The following is a 22,222-nucleotide window of genomic DNA, read 5'->3' as shown; positions in this document are numbered from 1 at the left end:
ATTGAAAAATGGTTGCATCCCTTAGCGTTTCGTCATGGCTAAGGTCCTGGATGCCGCATTCAGTTTGACACAACAACAACAAATATTGGCTAAGAAAGAAGATATTATGTTGAACATCAAAAAATTTGAAAAGTTTCCTTTTACTGTGGTAGAAATACCATCTGCAGTCTGTCTAATTCATGAGGTTATAAACCTGCCTATTGCAATACTCCATTTTACATCCTGCTTGAAACACATTCCTGTAGGCAAATATAAAAAATGGGGAAATACTTAAATTCATGAGGTGTGGAAGCTACCCTTCTCGTACAAATGTTTCAAAGGTATGAAAGAGTTCTTTCTTAGCTACAGTGACGTCTGTGAGCCAATCTATGGTTTGCAAACAGCTTTCCTTGCATGGAGCATGTAATACTTCTGCTGCAAATTTGGCCTGTGATCTGAAGGGAGTTCATTTTCCTTTGATTCAACCAGCATTCCAGGTGTTCTCAAATGGAAGTTAGGTACATCTAAACAGTGAGAGCTGTTTTGGAATGCGAGCTGGAATTGCCTACCTAGTTCCAGTCTCCCAAATTGTAACTTGTTGCAGAAACATCCTTTTTCCCCATACGCAACAGACGAAAGTAGCAGACATATGGCCTCATATTGCTACTTTTAATTTAATGTAAATTTTGACAAGGTGAGGAGACTGAAAGCTCTTTTGTTTCAGAAACATGTAATGCTGACATCTGCCCATGAGACCTACGCGCTCGGAGTAGCAAGGCCACCTTTGGAAATGCTGTCCTTTTTAAATACAATCTATCTGAGACACTTTGGTGAGCTCAGGGGATGTATATTTAATACTTCCAATACTGTCAGGATTGTACACTTCTTTAAGGCTGTTGGTTCTTGGTTTGTCAGCACCTTTTCATCTTTCTTCGGCATATTACCTTCAGCCATACACTCAACATTTTCAGGTGTATTCGAGGGGATTCCCAATCACTTTGGCATTCTATTGCTGCTATTTTCTATTCACAATGGTTGCCCCATCTCAACAAGTAGGACTGATGGCGCATCCACCAACCCAACTGTGTCCTGAATGCATGATGCAGCTTTTCGGAGCACCACTCCTTGAGGAACTGAAGTGCAACTGGTCTCTATCATTTAAACCAGCGCTGGACTATGTGAAACCCATGTTTCATTGTGCTTGGTGCCTCTTTGAATGTGCACTACAACTGTGTCTTTCTACGCGGCGCTTACTTTCACTGAAGGCTGATCTGTTGATGTTCTCAATGCGGACTCAACACCACATATGCACATTGAGGGTGCGTTTGCTACAGGAAGCATCCAATGAACTGCCCTTTGTGGATAAAGTGGCTCTGGACACGTCTACATCTGGTACTGCGCGGAATACTGCAGTCTTGGCTGTCACTGATGTTTTAGAGCACAAGTGCTCTTTGACTTTCCTTATCACCAATTTTGTCACCTTAACATCTGATGAAGTTGAAACTTTCCTTGATTCAATTGTCCTTAATATAATTGGCACTTTATTCAAAATGACAACTACTTTAAAAATATGATATTCAACCTTTGAACAGAAAATGGTTCTGTTTTAAATTGCCCATTTTTAATTTTGCTTGCTTCAGTGTACTTTGCTTGTCAATTTGGACTTTTATACATTTTAGTTTATTTTTAATAGAGCATTGATTGGGTTTTCCTCTACACTTTGATATGACAAGGAGAGGGTATTGTGAGGTTATTTTAGCTGCTTTTTATGGAAACAATTTGTTTGCTATAGGCCTGCAGCTTGTGCCATTTGGCCTAATAACAACTTATTTTACTAATTTTATTTTCTGAGCAGAAGCTTTATTCTGCAGTGATGTTTTATTTCTTGTATCTTACACACTCTTAGCCTAGGACCTGTTTTCACTCTCCTTAGTCTGGCATTCTCGTTCTGTAATTTGTTCAAGGCTGTACCCGGTATTGCAGTCAGTACAAAGTGGTACACCCCAATCTTTGCCACTTCACTTATGTTAGGGCAGTTTTCAGAGAACACTGGCTGTTTTGTTATAAAACATCCAATTGCCCCCTATATGTTAGTGGGAGAGTTCCAGCCAGAACATTGCCACTGCATGCTACTGCTTCATTACAGCTGTTTGCTGAGACTTGACGTCTTCTCTGCCTAAATGACAGAGGACCCTTAGTAGACCAACAACCCTCTCTGCTACTACCATATTCAGGTATTAGGGATGGTCTCCTCCTGGGAATCTGGAAGGGCAGATTAGGGCTAGCACTGCTCTGCTTTAGTAGTGCTACAGTGGCGTAGGTAGGAATTCCAACTCTTAGCATGCTGATACTATGGTGGGACTTTTCTTAAGTTTCACTTCATTTGTCACCACATTGCTATTATTATGTTTTATCATCCTAATCATTGCAGGACATGTAATTCTACTGGAACACAGTTGATTCAATAAAATATATTGAACTGATTTCTGCTTATGTTGTCTTGCATGTGTGAGACGAATGTAACTGAGAGAAAATGATGAGATCTGTTACACTACCATTTCCCTGAGAAATCATAATGGCATGCGCACAGCTGCCATAAACCACCACCACTTTCAGGTGCTGGTGAGTTACTGCTAGCTGGCTGGAAGGGTTAGGCTGACAGTTGTCACACAGTGTGGAATTGGACTTAGCTACCCACAGCGTAGTGGTGCTGCCCTTGAACCCAGCAGTCTCATATCGTATATGAGAGAACCAAACATTCTGAACTGCTTCAATATCTGGAACTGTTAGATAAATTGCTGGTATCTGTGCAACATTAGCAGGAGATTCTCTAAAAACTATCTGAATCTGGCTTTATGCAACTGGAGCTGTGGCAACATTCAGGACTACAATCTGATTTACTGATTCAACTGCAATATATGGTGGAGGATGATTCTGCAACAACTAAGTTAGAAATTCATCATCAGAATCACTCTCAACATCTGCTATTCTCTTATTGTCATCTAACTTCTGTTTTGTATCTTTCTCAGATTTATTTTTGGCTTTAGGCTTAACACTTTCATCACCTTCCCTAGTAATTGCTGGAAATACCTTCACTGCATGTAATGTATATGCTCTCCACATTTTCTTTTCTGCATCCCACCTAGCTTCTGCTAGAGTCTTTTCTGCTTTCCTCAGTATCTTCTCAAATTTTTGAGCTTCCTCTTGTCTCATAACTAATTCCCAAATAGCAAGTGCTTTAAATTGTGCAGGTCTAGAAAGGGGCCTTGATTCGTACATCACCCTCCTCAGATTTTCTAAAAGTCTCAAATTAAAAGTTCCATAACTAGGAAAGGCTAAGGTGTCTTCCTTCTCAGGTTAATTTGCACCATTGATTTAGCATGAGCCAAAGACCTGTCTGCTGACTATGGGTAAGTCTCAAACACTTTGTAAACCATACGGACATTTTGACTGTGGCCTTTCACACAAGCAGCTGCTCTTTCAGCTGTGGCTTTCTCACAAACGCAAGTAAGATTTGACCCGCAAACCTCACTCTGATTAGTATGGATCCGCCATGTGCACACCAGAATTTACCTAATACCAACCAACAACATACACCCTCATGGGAAATACTACTGGTGTTTTGACAGCTCTCAATCGACCAACACCTTAACATGCAGCCAATAAATTAACCAGGTATCTCCATACACTTGTACATACTCCGGAGTCCTAGGCCTTGCAGGACCCGTTAACAACAACCATGTGGGCAATTTTTGAGCATGAAGTGCCACATTCACTTGAAGTATGCCAACTCCTCCACTCTCACCCTTTGGAGTACAAAAACTCCATACTTCACTTATAAATCACACTACACCTGCGATTTGCCAAAGCATTCAACTCATACCATACACTTAGAGCACAATGCTGGGATTTCATCAACCCTTAATCTATACCAAAGAACATCTCACAATGTAGGAAAATTCTAAATCTACTCCTCACAAGACATGACCATGGATTCTACTTCCAAACTGTTCTCATGACATAGGCAGATTCTAACTCACCACAAGACAAAACCATTACCGCTGCTAAGAAACTGTAAGAGCGGCAGGTCCCAGAAGTCTTCTTCCTACCTTGGGTTCAGAAATTGCAGGTGCCCAAGTAAGACACTATCTCAATTTCTCACCCTTAGAGGTTGACCGGATCTTTGGACTTGATGACGAAGTCAGTAGTCAGAATCTTGTTACCCCTCGAAACAATAACATTATCGTAGACAAAAATAAACACCATGAATGATTTAGCACTAAACCATACTCCAAACTGAATAATGTTTTCAAGCTTTATTAAACTCCCAAAATCAATGTCACATAAATGGTGCGTAGAACTAAATTATATACGTAGGCTGACCAAAACGTCTAAAGAGATTCAACTTGCTAAATATCAATACTGTTAAGCATTCCAAGAGGATAATTTAAATAAGCAACAACACAATATGAAGATTGTTAGCAGATGATGGTGACATCAGTGAACATCACAATAGAAATTAAACAACAATTTCAGAGCTGGGCCATTCCTAACACTAACTAAAACTGAGACTTGCATGTGTGGGAGCAGGCTAACACATACAGGCAAAAGCAAAGATAAAAGAAGGCAAAAATAATTTGGAAAAACATCTAACTAGGACATCTCACTATAAAGATCGTGCTGTGTAAGTTAGTAGCTGAAAAGTGAAACAAGGAAACACATCTAGTTACACCTCTCCTCATGGGGCAGCAGACAGGATGATTCCACAGGAACAATCACCTTCTTCCAACGTCAGCTGACAGCAGCATCAGGACAGTGCAGAACATGAGCTGCACATAGGACAAATCAGCAGGACAAAGTTAGTTGGCCTTACTAGGACTGAACCACATAACAGAATAGGGCAGTTGAGACTATGATGAAAAAACTAATCAGGAAACTCAGAACACAAATGTGAGAGAGCAGACTTAAGACAAAGTTCTGGACAACTTCAAGACAAGAGTGGACTGACTTCAAGAAAGTTCAGAGGGGGACTGACGCTGATTCCAAAGTTCTTCACTAATTAGTATAGCCAAACTCCATTCGATAGGTCCATTTTGTTGGCACACACTGAGCAATGATGTCAGCATCCAATCATTGTAGATGGTGCCACCAATTTCTGATGCATGCAGAAAAGTGCACAGTTGTTTCTATTATGACTTCGTACTATTCTACTAAAAGAAAATTACATTTTCTAACAATCTGCTACATGCACTTCCCTTACGATGGCACAGAGGTCCTGATTACGACCTTGGCGGATGGATTACTCCGTCGCAAATGTGACAGATATCCTGCCCGCTGCATCACAAGTTCCATAGGATATAATGGACTCGTAATTTGGCAGTTGGGATATCCGTCGCATTTGGGATGGAGTAATCCCCTCCTCCAAATCGTAATCAGGTCCATAATATTCTTTCAAATATGCTTCATGAATCTTCCTGTGCAATTCAGCAGCTAGAAGAAATCTTATTACATTAACTAAATTTGAAACATGTTCTTCTCCTGAAATATAATAGAACATTCACATTACATTTTGCAGTCTGAAGAAAATAATCTGGGTTAAAATTGAAGTTAAACACGAGTAATATTTTCTGTTGCTGCTTGCAAAATGAATTTTCAGGCCTAGTCACATTAATAAAGCCTAAGCACATTTAATGTGGTTAATACTTTAACAGAACCTATTGCACACCCATATATTCAATAAAAAAATGAAAACAGATCATGTTTATTGAAGCCTCATCCATGTGATGTCAATGCCAATCATTTATTTTTTTTAAACATAACTCATTGTGATCAATGAAAGTATGTTTAATTAATACTCATAATATATTTTATTTTCTATAATTTATTACTCAGAAATAATATTTTCATATTAATATTTATTAATACTGCACTAAAAAAATTTATAAAGGTTTTGTAAGACACAGAGTCAGAAATACGACTAGTAAGTACAAATGGCTCTCTGAAATTCAAACATGCATGTTTTAGTTTGTACATTAATTTTCTTCTGAGCAATTTAAACTGCAATTTTATTAGCTGCCGTATGCTACTTTTATGGCACTAATTAATTAATAACACGTGATCACTCTCATGTCTAAAATGCTTAGATCCTCATATGGCTTCTATCCGACATGTATATATTGCCTAGAACAAATGCAATTAAAAGTTGTATGTCAGTGAGATCCATGTATGCATCAATTGTTTGTAAATTTCAGGAAGATTTAACACTGACTAAACACCAGCTTTGGCCAGCCACATAAATGTTTGGGTAGAGTAACCTTTTAGGTCCGAAGTAAGCCAAGACATTTTGATTTTATTAAAGACTTACTTACATATAGATACCTCTCTTCATCCACTGGTCTATGTTGTGCCAGTCACATTTTGTTTCTGTCCACCACAGAACATTGCATGGGGCAGAGGGCTAGCCTACGTAAGCAACTGGTTATTTTCACTTTGAGTGAAGGCATTTTGCTCTCTCACAAAGAGCACATCCACACACAAGGTAGTTTTCTTTGGTTCCAGTTTTTTGTTTTTACTTTGCATTTACTTTAGTGTTGCCTTTGTGTTTAGAGCCTGATGTGATAACAGGTTGCTTCTGATGATCATTCCATCTTTATAAAATCTCCTGCCAATGCTTTTATAAGTTCCTTTTGAAGTGTTCTGCTTTTTTGACTGTTGCTATTTCGAGCATATCAGATTGTCTATTTGAAATTCTTCTTTATTAAGTTATCCTCTTTTTACATATTTCGTTATCTCCTTTCATGATTTCTTTCTTTCTTTCTTTCTTTCTTTCTTTCTTTCTTTCTTGCCTTCAATGTATTATTTCCCTTTTCTTCTTTTATGTTTGCCTTCATCTGTTCTTTTGTCTTTTCTTCTGTTCTCATCTTCCTTTCCTGACTTTTTTCTTTTTCATTTATTTTTTTAATATCTTCTTTCTTGCCTGCTTTCTTTCTCATCTGTCTGCTTTCCCTCTAGCCTGGTTTTCTTCATCTTTCTTTCTTTCATTCTGTCCTTTTTCTTCTTTTCTTCTTTCTGTATTTCCTTCTCTCTTTTCTCCTCTTCATTCTGTTTTTTTTTTTTAACATCTTTTTATTTGTATTTATTGTACATTACACAACAGGGATAAATAAAATAACAAAATTAGAAACAATCTCCATGTGCAGTATGAGTACATTTGGAATTGCTCGCTTATGTGTAGTGCCAATGTTACAGCCTATTCATGGCTATTTTGGTATTTGCTGGTAGTAATCTTGGAGATAGTTTGAGTGAAAGGAAAGAGATAGTAACTAAAGAAGAAAGGTAAGTGCAGAAGTGATAGAACATGTGGAAAGGGGGCAGCTATAGGGAGCCATAAAGATCTGCTTCATTGTTGTGGCGGTGTTATTCGGGTTTTTTTCATTTTTTTTTTCTTCAGCTGGTAAGTGTTAGGGGTATGCTTAGTGTTTTTTATAAGTTATTTACTGCTTGCTATTACTCCTGTTGTTCGTTGGTCTTTTTGAGTGTTTATGTTTTTGTGGTCGGGGGGCGAACATCGTCCTTGCTTTCAAGTGTTGTGACAAAGGAGTTCCAGGTTGTAAGGCCCTTTACTTTGATCCTTCTATCCTGCAGTGACTGCAATGTATATGTCTCTGCTTTTGCCCAGCGCAATAGTTCTGTGTGCCAGAGTGACAGCCCTGATGCATTGGGGGCTTTCCAGTGCATAGCTATTAATCGTCTGTACAATACTAATTCTAAGTCTATACATTTGTGTATTTGCTTTTTGCCTTTAGGTCTTTCTCTTATTCCCAGTAAATATAGCGCTGGGCTGAGGTCCAATGGAATTTCGAGCCATGCAGTTATTTGAGTTATTATGTTGTTCCAGGCATTCAGGATCGGAGGACATTCCCAGGTCATGTGAAAGAAGGTGGCTTTGTTGGAACCACATCTTGGGCAACTCTGGGTTGATTGAGGAAACATTTGTGCGAGTCGGTGTGGTGATAGATATGTCTGATGTAAGTAGTTAAACTGTGTGTATTTTAGCCTAGGGTTACGTGATACTGTGTGTATCGATGTTATAGCCTGATTCCACTCGTGTTGTGAGAGAGTGTAAGTGAGGGTCTGGTCCCATCTGCTTTTAGCTTGTTCTTGGCCTTGTGTGAATTGTGTGGTCAGGGTTCTATATATTCCCGAGATATTCGGTAGGTTTTGCAGGTTATTTAATAATTTGTGTAGGATTGGGGCTACAGTAGGTTCTTTGTTTCCGCATTTCCATGTAGTGCGTATTGTCGCACCGCACCAAACGTAATGAAATCGCCTCATCCTAAGTTGTGAGCATCAACTAGTGCCTCGTATGTGTGTATTTTCCCGCCGTTGAATAAGTCGCCCACTGTTTGTATGCCTTTCTTCTGCCAGGTTGATAAATCTAATTTTGCAGTTATTATTTCGACTTTGCGTATGTCTAATAGGGGTATCTTGGGAGAGTATTGTGGGGTCTTGTCACCACGCAGCACATATCTGTGCCATATTTGTCACGCATTGTGCAATAATATATTTTGCGTGCGCCCTGTGTCGTCTCTATTTGACAAGTGGCGTATTATATTAGTGTATTAGTTATTATATAGTGCCGTATATACTTTGTGCTTCTATATTTGCAGGGTTGTGTATCCATTTAAGCACCCACTGCAGTTGGGCAGATGCATAGTATAATTCTAGTCGTGGTACCCCCATCCCCCCCTGCGCCAGTGGGTAGTGCATTTTGTTTTGGGCCACTCTACGACGGCCATTTCCCCAAATTAGATCTGACAATATGCTGGCCAGTGATTTGAAGAAGGAGGCAGGGAGTATTAGTGGTAGCGCGGAGAAGAAGTATAGCAGGCGTGGTAAGACCACCATCTTTGCAATGGCCACTCTGCTGAGAGGGGATAGTGGGAGCGAGCACCAGAAGGGTAAGGAACCGCGAAGGGCCCTGATTGTGCATCCTAGGTTACCTTCTTTTAGATCCTGGGGGTCATGGTAAATGTTTATGCCCAAGTATTTAAATGTAGTGTAGCACCATTGTAGCTCAGTCGGAGAATGGACTCTGTGGCATGCGTTTGGAATCGCACGCATAGGGAATAGACAGGATTTCGGCCAGTTGACCTTAAGCCGGGATATGGTACCAAATTGATCTAGCAGCTTGAGCATGCTAGGAAGGGAGGTGGCATAACTAAGTAGAAATATTAATGCATCGTCTGCATATAGGGAGACCATGCGGTGCTGTGGGCCATCCTGAATGCCCGAGTCGGACGCATACGTACGAAGTCGGGCAGCCAGGGGCTCAATGGCGAGCGCGAACAGCAGCGGAGATAATGGGCATCCCTGTCTTGTACCTCTTTCCACTCTAAACCTCTCAGATATAGTTTTGCCTGTTTTAACTCTAGCTGTCGGTTCAGAGTATAATGTTTTAATCCACCCAACGAATGTCTTGCCAAAGCCCATAAGTTCTAGTGTTTTTAGTAGAAAAGGCCAACCCAGTGTGTCGAATGCTTTTTCAATGTCCAGTGATACCGCTACTCGTCCGTTTTCATTTTCAGGGGTGCTTGCCATTAATCGTAGTAAGTTCCTAATATTGACATGTGTGTTGCGGCCGGGTATGAATCCCGATTGGTCATGATGCACCAGAGCCGGCAGTAGTGGGAGAAGGCGATTTGCTAGTATTTTGCCTAGTATTTTTCAGTCTGTGTTTAATAGTGACAGAGGTCGGTAGGAGCGGACATCCATTGGATCTCGGCCTGGTTTGTGCAACACCACTATTATTGCCTCTCATTGCTATTCAGGTAATTGACCTCGTTCTAGGGCTTTGCCCAACTTTTTTAAAGTATGGCGCTAGTGTTTTTTTTCTTCTCTTTTTCATTTCTTTCTCCTTCTTACTCTATTCCTTTCTTTCCTTCTCTTTCCTTCTTTCTTTTATTCTCTTACATTTGTCTTCTTTCATTCTCTCTGCCCTTCTCATTCATCTTTCTTGTAAAAAAAATTATTGATTGATTTCTGTCTTTCTTTTTCTTCCTTGCATTCCTCCTTTCTTGCCTGCTTTATTTCTTGCCTGCCTTTTTTCTTGCTTGTTATCTTTCTTTCCCTCTTGCCTTGAATACGTTCTTTATTTTGCTTTCCTTTCTTGTTTTTCTTTTGCTTCTTTCTTGTCTGCTTCCTTTCTAGGCTGCATGTTTCATTTTTTTGCCTTCTTTTTGCTTGCCTATCAATCAATCTTTCTTTCTTTCTTTCATTCCTTCTTTCTTTCTTTCTTTCTTTCTTTCTTTCTTTCTTTCTTTCTTTCTTTCATTCTTTCTTTCTTTCTTTCTTTCTTTCCAGCTGAAATCCATGTGAAGTCTTTTTCAAAACTTGGGGCCTGGAAGAGTTACATTGTCACAACTGTGACAGATTTACCGCCTGCAAAATCTAAATCCCATTATTTTCTATGAGATTTAGATTTCGGCGGACGGGATATCCATCATCATTGTGACAAGTAACCCCTCTGCCGAAATCTAAATCAGGCCCCTAGTGACCATTGTGAAAGCTATGAGGCTTTTCAAAAGAAGTAGAAGAAAAAACTCCCTTCAAACAACCACTTTTAGTTGAAATGTATTCTCATATTCAGCAGTAAAATGTAAGCAGATTGCATATTTTCCATGAATTTCACCCCCCTATTTAAACTCCATTGCAAGAACTTCCTTTTCCAACATTGCTTGCAGTTGCTGGCCGGAGAATTCTCAGGTGACTTTGTTGAGCATCTTCTGTGTGCTGAGTGTATTGTGAAAGGCTGATCTACATATTCATATTGACACATTCTATATTCAGTACTGAGTGGATGAATTTCATTTGTAAAGGTAATTGACAAAAACACTCTGTTGAGTCAGTATCTACATTGCAAACCATTGGAATTGAAAACAGTTTTTAATACTAATGGTGTGTTTCTGAAAAGCAAAATTCACCAGTTGACGTTTTAATACAGTGATCCCACTATGCCTAAATTTATAAGGAATCCAGAAGTCTCCATGCCTTAAAAGGTGACTATATTAGCAATAATGTTTTGTTGTTGATTACTGCAATGTGATCTGGATTTTTATTTTTACTTTCAGACAATAAATACTTTTATTGGTGATTAGTGTAATGATTACTGAAAAAGGGAATGGACTTGCAGATTTTTCTAGACAAACTGTGCTGGGGTCCAATAAAACAAAAAATCCAACACGACACCAAAACAAAATATCACTTAACACAAACCTTAATACCTCAATAAAAAATAATACATACAACACAACAATGCATTGCAATACCAAAAGGGGAGCGCAACACACAGAGGCACAACACATCATAAAATAACACACTAAGACAACACAACCACCAAATAATGCATTCTTTCATTTATTCAATCAACGTATTACGTTTTGGGGCTTTCTACCCAGCGATAAACACTTATATTGATGTTTGGGGCAGTTGGTGATTAATCCAAATTTGCGCACTTGTTTGTCACATATTCGGATCCTAAAGGTACATAGGGAGCATTGATTACCCCGGAGCGAACCAGGAGAATGGCCATAATATTTTGTTTGTTTTAAAAATGAAGAAAAAGTGTTGTGCAAAAAAGTGTATTTTTTCTAAAAGCATTAACAGCTAAAGGGTTGCTTTACTGAAATCACACTCCACCCAAATTTAAGGAATGGCAAAGTTCTGAAAAATATTTTAACCACACTTTTTACTTTATTTGCTGTTTATTAGGTGGTAGTCAATCTTTTCTTTTGTTTGTGGTTTCTCCATACTGTCAGGTTTGGGCGAAATTAGGTATGAGAATTTAAATTAAGGTACAGAAATCCATGGTTGAATCCAGAAAGCTGCAATATTTCTGAAATAGAAACAAGCGTTTAGCATGGAGTCTTTTGTGAAGTTTGCTCATGGTTTCCTGATAAAAACTAATCACAACGGTCACAACAATTTCAGTTGTAATTGTTTGCTCTGATGAACAATTAAAAAAAGCAATGTATCATTACATCCATCAGAGCCTTATGTTTGCAAGGATACTTAGGGCCCGATTACGAGTTGGGCGGATGAGCCGCCACATTTCTAATATGGCAGTGGTGAGGGGGCTGTCAAGCCGGTGGCCTCACCTCCGCCATATTATGATGTTTCCATCGGGCTATGATATTTCTGCCAGTCAGCCCCATGGAAATATTCTGAGCTTTGTAGGGAAACACAAAATTCCTACCACAGGGCTTTGCCCCTCTTCTACCAATAAGATTGGTTAACCACTTGTCTACATTGGAAAATCTCTAGTGACAGGAAAGGTCTCAAAACACAATAAGGAAACTTCAAGATATAGCCTTTCATGTCACCCATTCTGGTGAAATGGGTAGCTGCAGGATTTGGGCTTGGTCCTGGAATGCACCTATGAACACCCACCAAACCCAAGACATTTCTGAAAACTAGACACCTGTAGGTTTGCAAGGTTGTGTGACTTACATAGTCCCCTCTGTTTTTTTATTAACAAAAGTCCCCTTCAAATGTGAAGATTTGGCTAAAATTACAGATTCTTCCCACATTTTTATGACAGAAAGCCCCTAAATATATATCACATATGTATTGACACCCAGCATAACAGCAGACAGAGTCTCCTAATAAAACCCATACCCTACCCCATTTGTTAATCCAGGACTATCACCTATTAAAAAGAAAACACTGAAAAACTCATCAAAGAAGCAGTATACCTTTAAAAATAATCCATTCTGGTGATGTGTGTACCTGCAAACTTTGACTAAAATGACATATTTTCCTTATATATCTGTGAGAAAGATTTTGGAATCTGAAGGGATCTACATAATTCTCACTACCCAGAATTCCCTCAGTTCTTATACCATTGGTGCCCCACTTATCTATCTGAGACTGTCAGACAACAAGGAAATTTACCTTTAAAATTCACTTATTCTAGAGCTGTAGCTGTGGTATTTTGGCTCAGGCTCAGCTGGCTCCCAGAGAAACCTACCAAACTCAGACATCTCTGAAATCTAGAGACTCAGGTGAGTTTATGACAGAGTTTCTTTACCCAAAATGCTCCAGAAACGTCAATCCTAGATTAAAATCACAGAATTTGCTCTAATTTCTGTGAGTGAGGAAAATTTCCAGAATCTGCAAGGGATCCATAGAATTCCCACCACCCCACATTCTCTCAGTTCTTCTTATAAAATTGGTATCCCACTTGTGTGACTGGCCTATTGCCTGGGACAGAAAAAGTCCCAATGGCAACCCGGAAATATGAAGATGTTGCCTTTTATTAATTGATTCTGACATTGTAGCTACAGTATTTAACCCCAGGCTTAACTTGCACCCAGGGGAGGCTACAAAAACTCAGACATTTCTGAAGTCTAGAGACCAGGGCAGTCAAGGATGGAGTGACATGTTTGGATCCAACTAGGTTTCTTTGTATAAAAAATGACTGCAAATCTTAAACTTTGGTTAAAGCCACAGATTTATATTACTTTTGGGTGAGGGAAGTTCCTGAATCTACAGGGAGACACAACATTCCTACTTTCCAGCATTCTAACTCAACTTTTGGTATAAATGATACGTATGTGACTAGACATATCAGCTACTACAGAATAGGCATAGAAACGCAACGGGTAATATGTAGATTTAATATTTCAAATTCATCCATTCTGGCAGGGTGACTAGCTGGAATATTTGGGCCCAGGTTAAGTCGGCATCCAGGCAACCCAGCAAACTAAACTATTTAAAAACTAGCCACCCACAGGGTGGTGTGTTGTGTGGATCTCTCTAGGTATTTCTTTTTACCTCAAATGCTCTACAAATACTAAATGTTGACTAGAATCATGAATTTCCCTCAAACTTGTAAGGGAATGTTACTTAATCATCATGGATTCATAAACTTCTCACAACGCAGTGTTCCCATGCTTCTTTCAGTAGAATGGTACTCAAATTGCTAGGTTTGTCATAAGGCCCACAGTAGGAAAGGGCCTTAGGCACAAAAAGGAAACATCAGGGCTTTGCCTTTCAAATTCCACCTTACTGGTGCTGTGGATTGATGCAAATAGTGGCTTACATCACTAACTTTCCTCACATTTCTATGAGGGGGAGTTTCAGACTCTGCACAGGATTCACAAAAATACTACCTTCCATTGTCCCCACACCTCTCCCTCTTAAAATGGGACTCTATTTGTGTGGGTAGGGCCATCACCCTCAAAAGGAACTGGTTAAAATCTTCACCCTAAACTTCCCTGAGTCTAGTGGGCTTTCTGCCCAACAGGAAAAGATTGGAAGTAAAACCCAACTGCCCTCACCAGGAAGCAGAAAAATTGGATATATCAACTTGGGGGTAGCACTTGGCCCTGTGTAGCGTGTTAGTAGGTTGATCCCCGATTAAAAATTGCCCTTCTGTAGCATTTTAGTCTCTATATCCTAGGTTACTGGCATGAACGGGTGGTGCAACACACTGATTTGTGTGAATTACTAGTCCCAACCAGACCATTTTCTACCTCTGAAGGGACTGTGATCTATTGAATCCAATTGATTAAATCTTCACTTAAATGTAGTATCCAGACCCCATGTGCATGTTGAATGCCTCTGTACAGTGTACATGTGTGGCATATACATGACACATTTATGCCAGTGAGCCTGAAAAATAATGGAGCTATTTGGTCTTTCACTAGTATCATATGCGGATGATACCCAGTTGGTATTCTCCTTCTGAACGGAACAGAATTCTTCTGAGCATTCTCTTACTCCTTGCCTAAGGACAGTTTCCGAATGGATGTCAGAATGTAAACTAAAGTTAAATGGTGATAAGACAGAGGTCATGATTTTAGGTCATCTTTCTCGGCCAAACTCTACTGTCCCTAGGATTCAATTCTTAGATTATCTCCCACTCCCTATGAAACTTATTAAGAGCTTAGGAACATGGCTCGACCCACGACTAACTATGAACCATCAAGCTAAGAAAATTGCCTCCACCTGCTTCGGTACACTGAGACGCCTCAGAAAGGTGTTTAAATTACTCCCACTCATCGTGAAGAGGCTTATCATCCAAGCTCTTATTATCTTGCTACTAGATTATGGGAATGCCCTGTACCTTGGCTCGCTGAAATATGTCAAAAGGAAGCCCTTTTATCTGCCACTGATAGCTACTTTGCGAAGGCTGATGACAGCCAGGAGCAGAGTGGTCACACTTCATTGTGCTCATGTTTTGGATACTCCTTGTTCCAGCCACCATCATCACTACCTACTATAAGGACATTCACTTTGCACAACAATTGTGTCTGCACTGCAGCCAGAAAATGACATTTGAAAGGGAATCACTTTGAATCAGTTCCAGGACCTTGAACAGTAGACAGTCTGGAAAATGTGTCCACAAAGGGAGCCACAATATCCCAATTCCAAGTTATTTCTGATCAAGGAAGGAAGTGCTCCACAGAGTAATCAAAAGAGCAGCTGTGAACCAGCACTGGGATCTGCATGCGAGTCAGCACCCAGAGGTGAAAGGACATCACCCTGGGAAGCTGTGCATCTGCCTAGTGCCTAGAGGAGTGCTTGGCTGCTCAGAGAATGAAGAAGAGTAGTCATAAAACCATGGGAAAGTAGACATCAAGCTGTGCCCCAAGTGTTCAGAACACCCAGAAAAAGCTTCCCACCCACTTGGGAGTGTTGTCGCAATCAACCTCTGCTGCAAAAGGTCATCCAGTGTGCCCAAGTGTGAAAAAGCCTAACTGTATAGAGCTGTGCCCACCAACACTTCTGCAAGTTGGCCGCACAACTACAAGTGACCACTCGCCTATGATGTAGGAAGCCTCCTTGAGTTAGTGGCTGCACTTGGCAGGGACACCAGACCCATTGGCAACACCAGCCATGGATGCCCCGCTCAGAGGTTGAATGTCCCAAAGGCCAGCCCTCATCAGTCCCACAGGCAAAGCTGATGCCTGAAGCAGACTGCAAAAGACAGAGAGAGGTGGGACTGTGAAGAGTCGGGTATCACGTAAGTGTTCTTTATTTCAAGTTCAATGTTCATTAATGCAGAACAGCAAAGTACCTCCAACTCCGACGCTCTCCCCAACCGTTCTCCAGTCGTATCTCGAGTCTCGAGGACAGGTTCTCGAATCCTTCCAAGACTCGAGATACGAACCGAGAGAGAACCCAACATATCCTTCCCTTTAACACATGCAAAGTTACATTCAACAGTTGCAAAAAACGTAACAAGTTATGCTAAACTAAAAATACATAATCACGGAACTTCGTAGGAAACCTCCTATTACTAGTGGAAGATTTCCTTTCCATGTCCATCAACTCAACTTCCTTCTTAGTATGACCTTCCAAATCCTTGACCTTCTGTGGATCATTTCTTGCATCTTGATTTACTTTGGTGGATTCCTTCAAAGATCTGTTCAAGAGTTCCACATCACGAGCCAAGGACAACCTCTCCTTATTCCACCAATTGCCATCTTCCAATTTAACAGCATTTTTACAGATTTTTATGACTTTCTTAGGATGAGAGAATCTAGATTCACCTTTCTGAACAATGCGGGCACTCTTGATTTTGACATAATCACCCAACTTTACGCAAATTGTTTTTCTATAATCACCTTTGTATTTATTCTGAGCAGAAATCCTTTTTCCACTCACTTCCTCAATCAATGCCTCATCAACTCCATTTTCACCCATCCACTTCCTTTTCAACTTAGTACCAGGAGCTCTTCCCTTCAATAATATAAAAGGAGATACACCGGTATCTGCATTGGGTGTGGTCCGCACAGCCCACAACAACTTTTTAAGTTCATCCTTACAATTTAACCCTCCAGCTTTGGCCAACTGGATATTTTCTTTAATCACTCTGTTAAAGCGCTCAACAAGACCATTACTCCTAGGATGATAAAGTGAAGTCTTAACATGTTTAATGCCCATGAGCACTAAAAAATCGGAAAATTGAGAAGATGTGAACTGACTACCATTGTCGGTAAGTATCTCATCAGGAATACCCTCTCTGAGAAAAACAGATTCCAAAAATTCAATGATATTATGCGAATTAGGTACTTTCACCAACTTAAACTCGGGCCAACGACTATAAAAGTCCATTAACACTATACCATACTCCGCTTGCCCATTGAGCAAATGGACAGGTCCAATCAAATCCACTGCAACCTTACTCCAGGCTTTCCCAGGCACTTCAATAACTTCAACCGGGGAAGGCAGGACAACCTGAGACTTGTCACTGATAGCACAGGCCAAACAATCTCTCACAAAGTGTTCTACATCTCTGTCCATTCCAGGCCACCAGAAATCCTCTCTTATTCTCCTTTTCATAGCCCGCATACCTATGTGTCCTTCATGCCCCAAAGATAATACTTTGTATCTTAAATCCTTAGGTACGACCACTGCATCCACACGCATCAACACGTTATTTACAATAGATAACTCCTCAAAAACATGTTTGTACACTTCACACTGTTCCGACTTGCATACAGACCATCCCTGTGCAATCCCCTTCATGACCTCCTTCACTTGATCATCACTTCCACACGCTTGCCTCCACTCATCTTCCGTCACCGCACCACCCAAATGAAACTCTATAGAACATACCAGTACATCATCTTCTTCTGGTTCCTCATCATCTGACTTATTCTTGCAAGGAAGTCGAGAAAGAGAATCAGCAAGTGTATTCCTTGCACCCGGAATATACTCCACATGAAAATTATACATTTGTAATCTATACTGCCACTTAGCTATTCTAGGAGTGGCTCGATGCGCACAAGAGGTAGAAAACAATTGCACTAATGGTTTGTGATCCATCCTGACTGTAAAGTGCACACCCCACAAATATGATTTAAAATGCACGATGCCCCACCAACATGCAAGTGCTTCCCTTTCAATAGTTGAGTAAGTTTCTTCAGCACCTCTCAGACTACGTGAAGCAAAGGCTACCACTTCATCCCTACCATTTTTCTTCTGCATTAAAACAGCACCTAATCCAAGTTGACTGGCATCCGTCATTATTACTATTTCATCCCTTGTGTTAAAAGACTTCAACGGAACTGCCATTGCTACTTCCTTTTTAATGGCTGTAAACTCCAGTTCACACTCCAGACACCAATCAAATTTGACATTTTTCTTTAAAAGAGAACTGATTCTATGAGTTTTACTTGCACAATTAGGAATGAACCTTGAATAAAATTCAATCAGACCCATGAAGGATCTGACTTGGTCTTTATTACTAGGGGACTGAAAATCTTCAATAGCTTCAACCAGCTTTTTCTTTGGTTCCACTCCACACTTAGAAATTTTATACCCCAGATAATCAATACTAGATACACTGAATTTACATTTGTTCGCTCCTAGTACAATCCCCTTTTTATTTAGCAAATTTAACACTTGTTCCATTCTTTCATCATGCTGTGCTTGATCCTTGCCGAAGATAAGAATGTCATCCTGGAAAGCAATTACACCTTCCATACTCCCGAATAGACTATCCACCACCCTTTGGAATACCGCAGAGGCTGAAGCTAAACCAAATGGCATGCGTCTAAATTGGAACAACCCTTCCGGAGTGATAAAAGCTGTCAAATGTCTTGACTCAGGATGCAGACTAATCTGATGATAAGCAGATGTCATGTCCAACAAACTGAACACGCTGGCCTCATCTAAAATGGATAGAATTTCAACAATGTTAGGTAATGGATGGCAATCCACCCAAATTTGTGCATTGAGATCACGTAAATCAACACACATGCAAATAGAGTTATTGGCTTTACGAGCAATAACTATGGGGGCCACCCAATCTGATGCATCCACCCTCTCAATTATGACTTGATCACCTAATCTGTCTAGCTCCTTTTTCAACTCTGCTCTCAACGCTAAAGGTACTCTACGTACCTTATGAACTTTGGGAATTGCATTCTCCTTTAACTTTATCTTGTGTGCAAATCCCTTGAACATACCAATTCCTTCTTTAAAAACACCTGGAAATGCATCGACCCACATAGAACTAATAGATAACGCCTGGATATAATTCTTGCTCAGTATAACTTGTTCGGGGTTGTTGGGATCTAACAAAATACCCAACTTTCTTTGGTCTTCCCAACCTAAAAGACAAGTCTCATCATTAGCTACATACACTACTCCCTTAGTCACATTACCTTGGAAACTCAACTCGACTTCACACTCCCCCAAAACTTCCACAGGCTTGCCACCATATCCCACAGGCTTAATGCTAGACTTCCTGAGTCCAACCTGGTTGAAATTTTTCTTCCACACCTTTTGACTAACAAGTGTATAAGGTGATCCAGAGTCTGCAACAACAATTATTTCATGGCCATTAATCGACAATTTACAGGTAGGCCTTTTAGTGTTGTTAAACATAACAACACCACTCTCATTAGAACAACACACAACAGTAAGAATTTCGTCATCCTCATTAGAGGAAGAATTAGATCCATCCAATTTGTCATTGTGTAACTTAAAAACCTTATCCCTTGAAGTGGAACTTGATATGTTAACAGCCCTACATACTCTAGCAAAATGCCCAACTTTGGAACATTTTGCACATTTTTTACCTACTGCAGGGCAATTACTTGCATTACCTAAATGGGTGGAACTACCACACCTAAAACATTCCCTTCTTTTGTAATTTTCCTTCCTAACTGATGTTTCAGCTTTGGCAATTGCTTGGGATTTGTTAAATTTCTGTTTGATTATAGCCACTTTCTCATGAGAATCTTTCTGACTAGTTATATTCATCTGTTGCATATACGTTGTTGTATTCTCAATTCTATTGGCTATCTCCACGGCCTTTTCTAAAGTTAAATTCGGTGTAGACAACAGGGTCTCTTGAACCTTCTTATTATTGGTTTTCTGGACAAGTTGATCTCTAATCATTTCATCCTCACACGCCTTGTAATCACAGGAAACAGCTAACATTCTTAAAGCCCCCACATAATTAGCAACAGGTTCACCAGGAACTTGTTCCCTTTTATAGAATTTGTGTCTTTCCATAATAACATTTTTACTCAATCTGAATCTGTTATCAAGAGACTTAATGGCAGAAGCATATTCATCAATACCGCCATCACCTTCACCCACATCTAATGCAACAGTCATCTGTGGAATGTGTTTTAAAATTTTACGTCCCTCTGGACCTAAACAGTGACGTAAAACAGCAAACTTTTTCCTATGAGTAAAAGAGTCACCGTCAATGGCATCTAAATATGCCTCGAAACCTTCTTTCCAGGAATCCCAATCCGCTTCTGAAGAAACAGGATCCGGAGAAAATACAGGAGGAGGAAGAATGGATTGCTGCATATTAAATGTAACCACCCTAAATGTTAATTAAAATTAAGCAATGAGGAATAGTTTAAAATACAAAGATATGCGTGTCCTGTTAATTTTCAAAACACACTGCGCAAGGAGTGCGTGCCACCGCAGAAAATATTATTGAATTGAATTGTAGAAGACCAATTTAACATTACTATACTGCTAGAAATGTTTTGAAACGCTTGGAAGAAGTAACTTGCAGAATGGAGCCACTTTCCATTAAGTAACGTCAAAATGAAATTTTCACGAAGAATTTGCCAGATCACTCGTTTCCTGGCGTCTCCGTTGCCAGGAAACAAAGTCTCTTATTAGACGCTCGTTTCCTGGCGTCTCCGTTGCCAGGAAACAAAGTCTCTCATAAGACGCGTACTCAGCGTCTTTCACTCGTTTCCTGGCGTCTGCGTTGCCAGGAAACGAGGTCTCTCGTAAGACGCGTCTCCGTTGCTAAGCAACTAAGTAATCAACACCGCGCGTGATGGGACGCGTGAATAACGTCAAAAGGAGGCGCGCGTTGAATCAAACAGCCCAAAATCGATGAAAATTTACTCAGACATGTAGCAGGCTCCTCAAAGAACTTCTTTCACCAGAAATTCCACATCGATCTGAAAAGGTACACACGTAGGTCCCGCTGTCCTGCCGTCCTCGTCGCCAATGAAGAGTCGGGTATCACGTAAGTGTTCTTTATTTCAAGTTCAATGTTCATTAATGCAGAACAGCAAAGTACCTCCAACCCTGACGCTCTCCCCAACCGTTCTCCAGTCGTATCTCGAGTCTCGAGGACAGGTTCTCGAATCCTTCCAAGACTCGAGATACGAACCGAGAGAGAACCCAACAGACTGTCGTTGCTGGCAAAGATATGGACACCAAAGACACTTGCAAGTATTCTGTGACATGCACGCCATCCATTGACAGGGAGGCCCGCTCCTTCAGTAAGGAAGTAATAGCATGCCATGGTGTCCAGGGACAAAGGGACATGATAAACGTTTTTCTTTCTCGGTAAGACTCCTGTGTACTAAAGACCTTTAGGAACTGATCCACCAGTTGCCCAGGCAAATCCGCTTAGCGAAAATTGCACCTGTGGCTAATTTTGACTAAACTCCTCATAAGGGAGGGGGGAATACCATAAAACAGGAAGGAGGTCACCAGGTGGGCGTGGCATTCCAGTAGAAGCTTAGAGAGTCAAATGTGAAAGGGTGGATTTGACCCAGTTTACAGAGTCAAGATTGGGCAGACCCTGGACACCAATTGCAAATGACCTGAAGCACAATGCTTAGGGGTCAATAGCCCCTGTCTGCCCTGGCCCATCCAGATATGGCCTGACAAAATGTTTTTAAATTGCTGGCTTGTGGTGGAAACCACTTCACAGCATCACTGTAGATAAGCAAGACTGTTTGGTAGAAACCTTAAAATAAGCATCCATAATCCAAAGTATCTTTGTTTTTTGTAGGTCACTTTCATCAGTTTGTTCTTCAGCTGAGGTCATGCGCATAGTTGTCTTTGCACTTTCAGGTCCAATCCTCTATGAAGGAGTATAGTCCTGTACATTTAAAAAAAAGGGGTGGGCAAGCGTCTATAAACAGGTTATTTTCAGACAAGGTCAACTTGGAACGGTTCCTTTGGTCTGAGTGTGGTGAGTGCAGTGAAACTCCAACACCTTGGTCAAACTTCTTCAAAGCTTCTTGCAATTGAACCTAGTTTGCCCGATCAGGTTTTCCGGACAGAGCTCAGGCAAAACAGTGTGCAAAACATTTGAGCCATTGCTGAACCAGTGCTTTGAAGGCTTTACAGATTGGTTTGAATGTCACTCTATGTGCTACTTAGAGCAAGCAAATGACTTTAAGTGGCAGATAGATGTAAAATATCCACTTTACATTAAGGCAAAGCCTGTCCA

The sequence above is a fragment of the Pleurodeles waltl genome, chromosome 3_1 (genome assembly GCF_031143425.1).
Source record: "Pleurodeles waltl isolate 20211129_DDA chromosome 3_1, aPleWal1.hap1.20221129, whole genome shotgun sequence".
NCBI lineage: Eukaryota > Metazoa > Chordata > Amphibia > Caudata > Salamandridae > Pleurodeles > Pleurodeles waltl.
The sequence above is the reverse complement of the archived record's forward strand: the minus strand, read 5'-3'. Positions refer to the sequence as shown.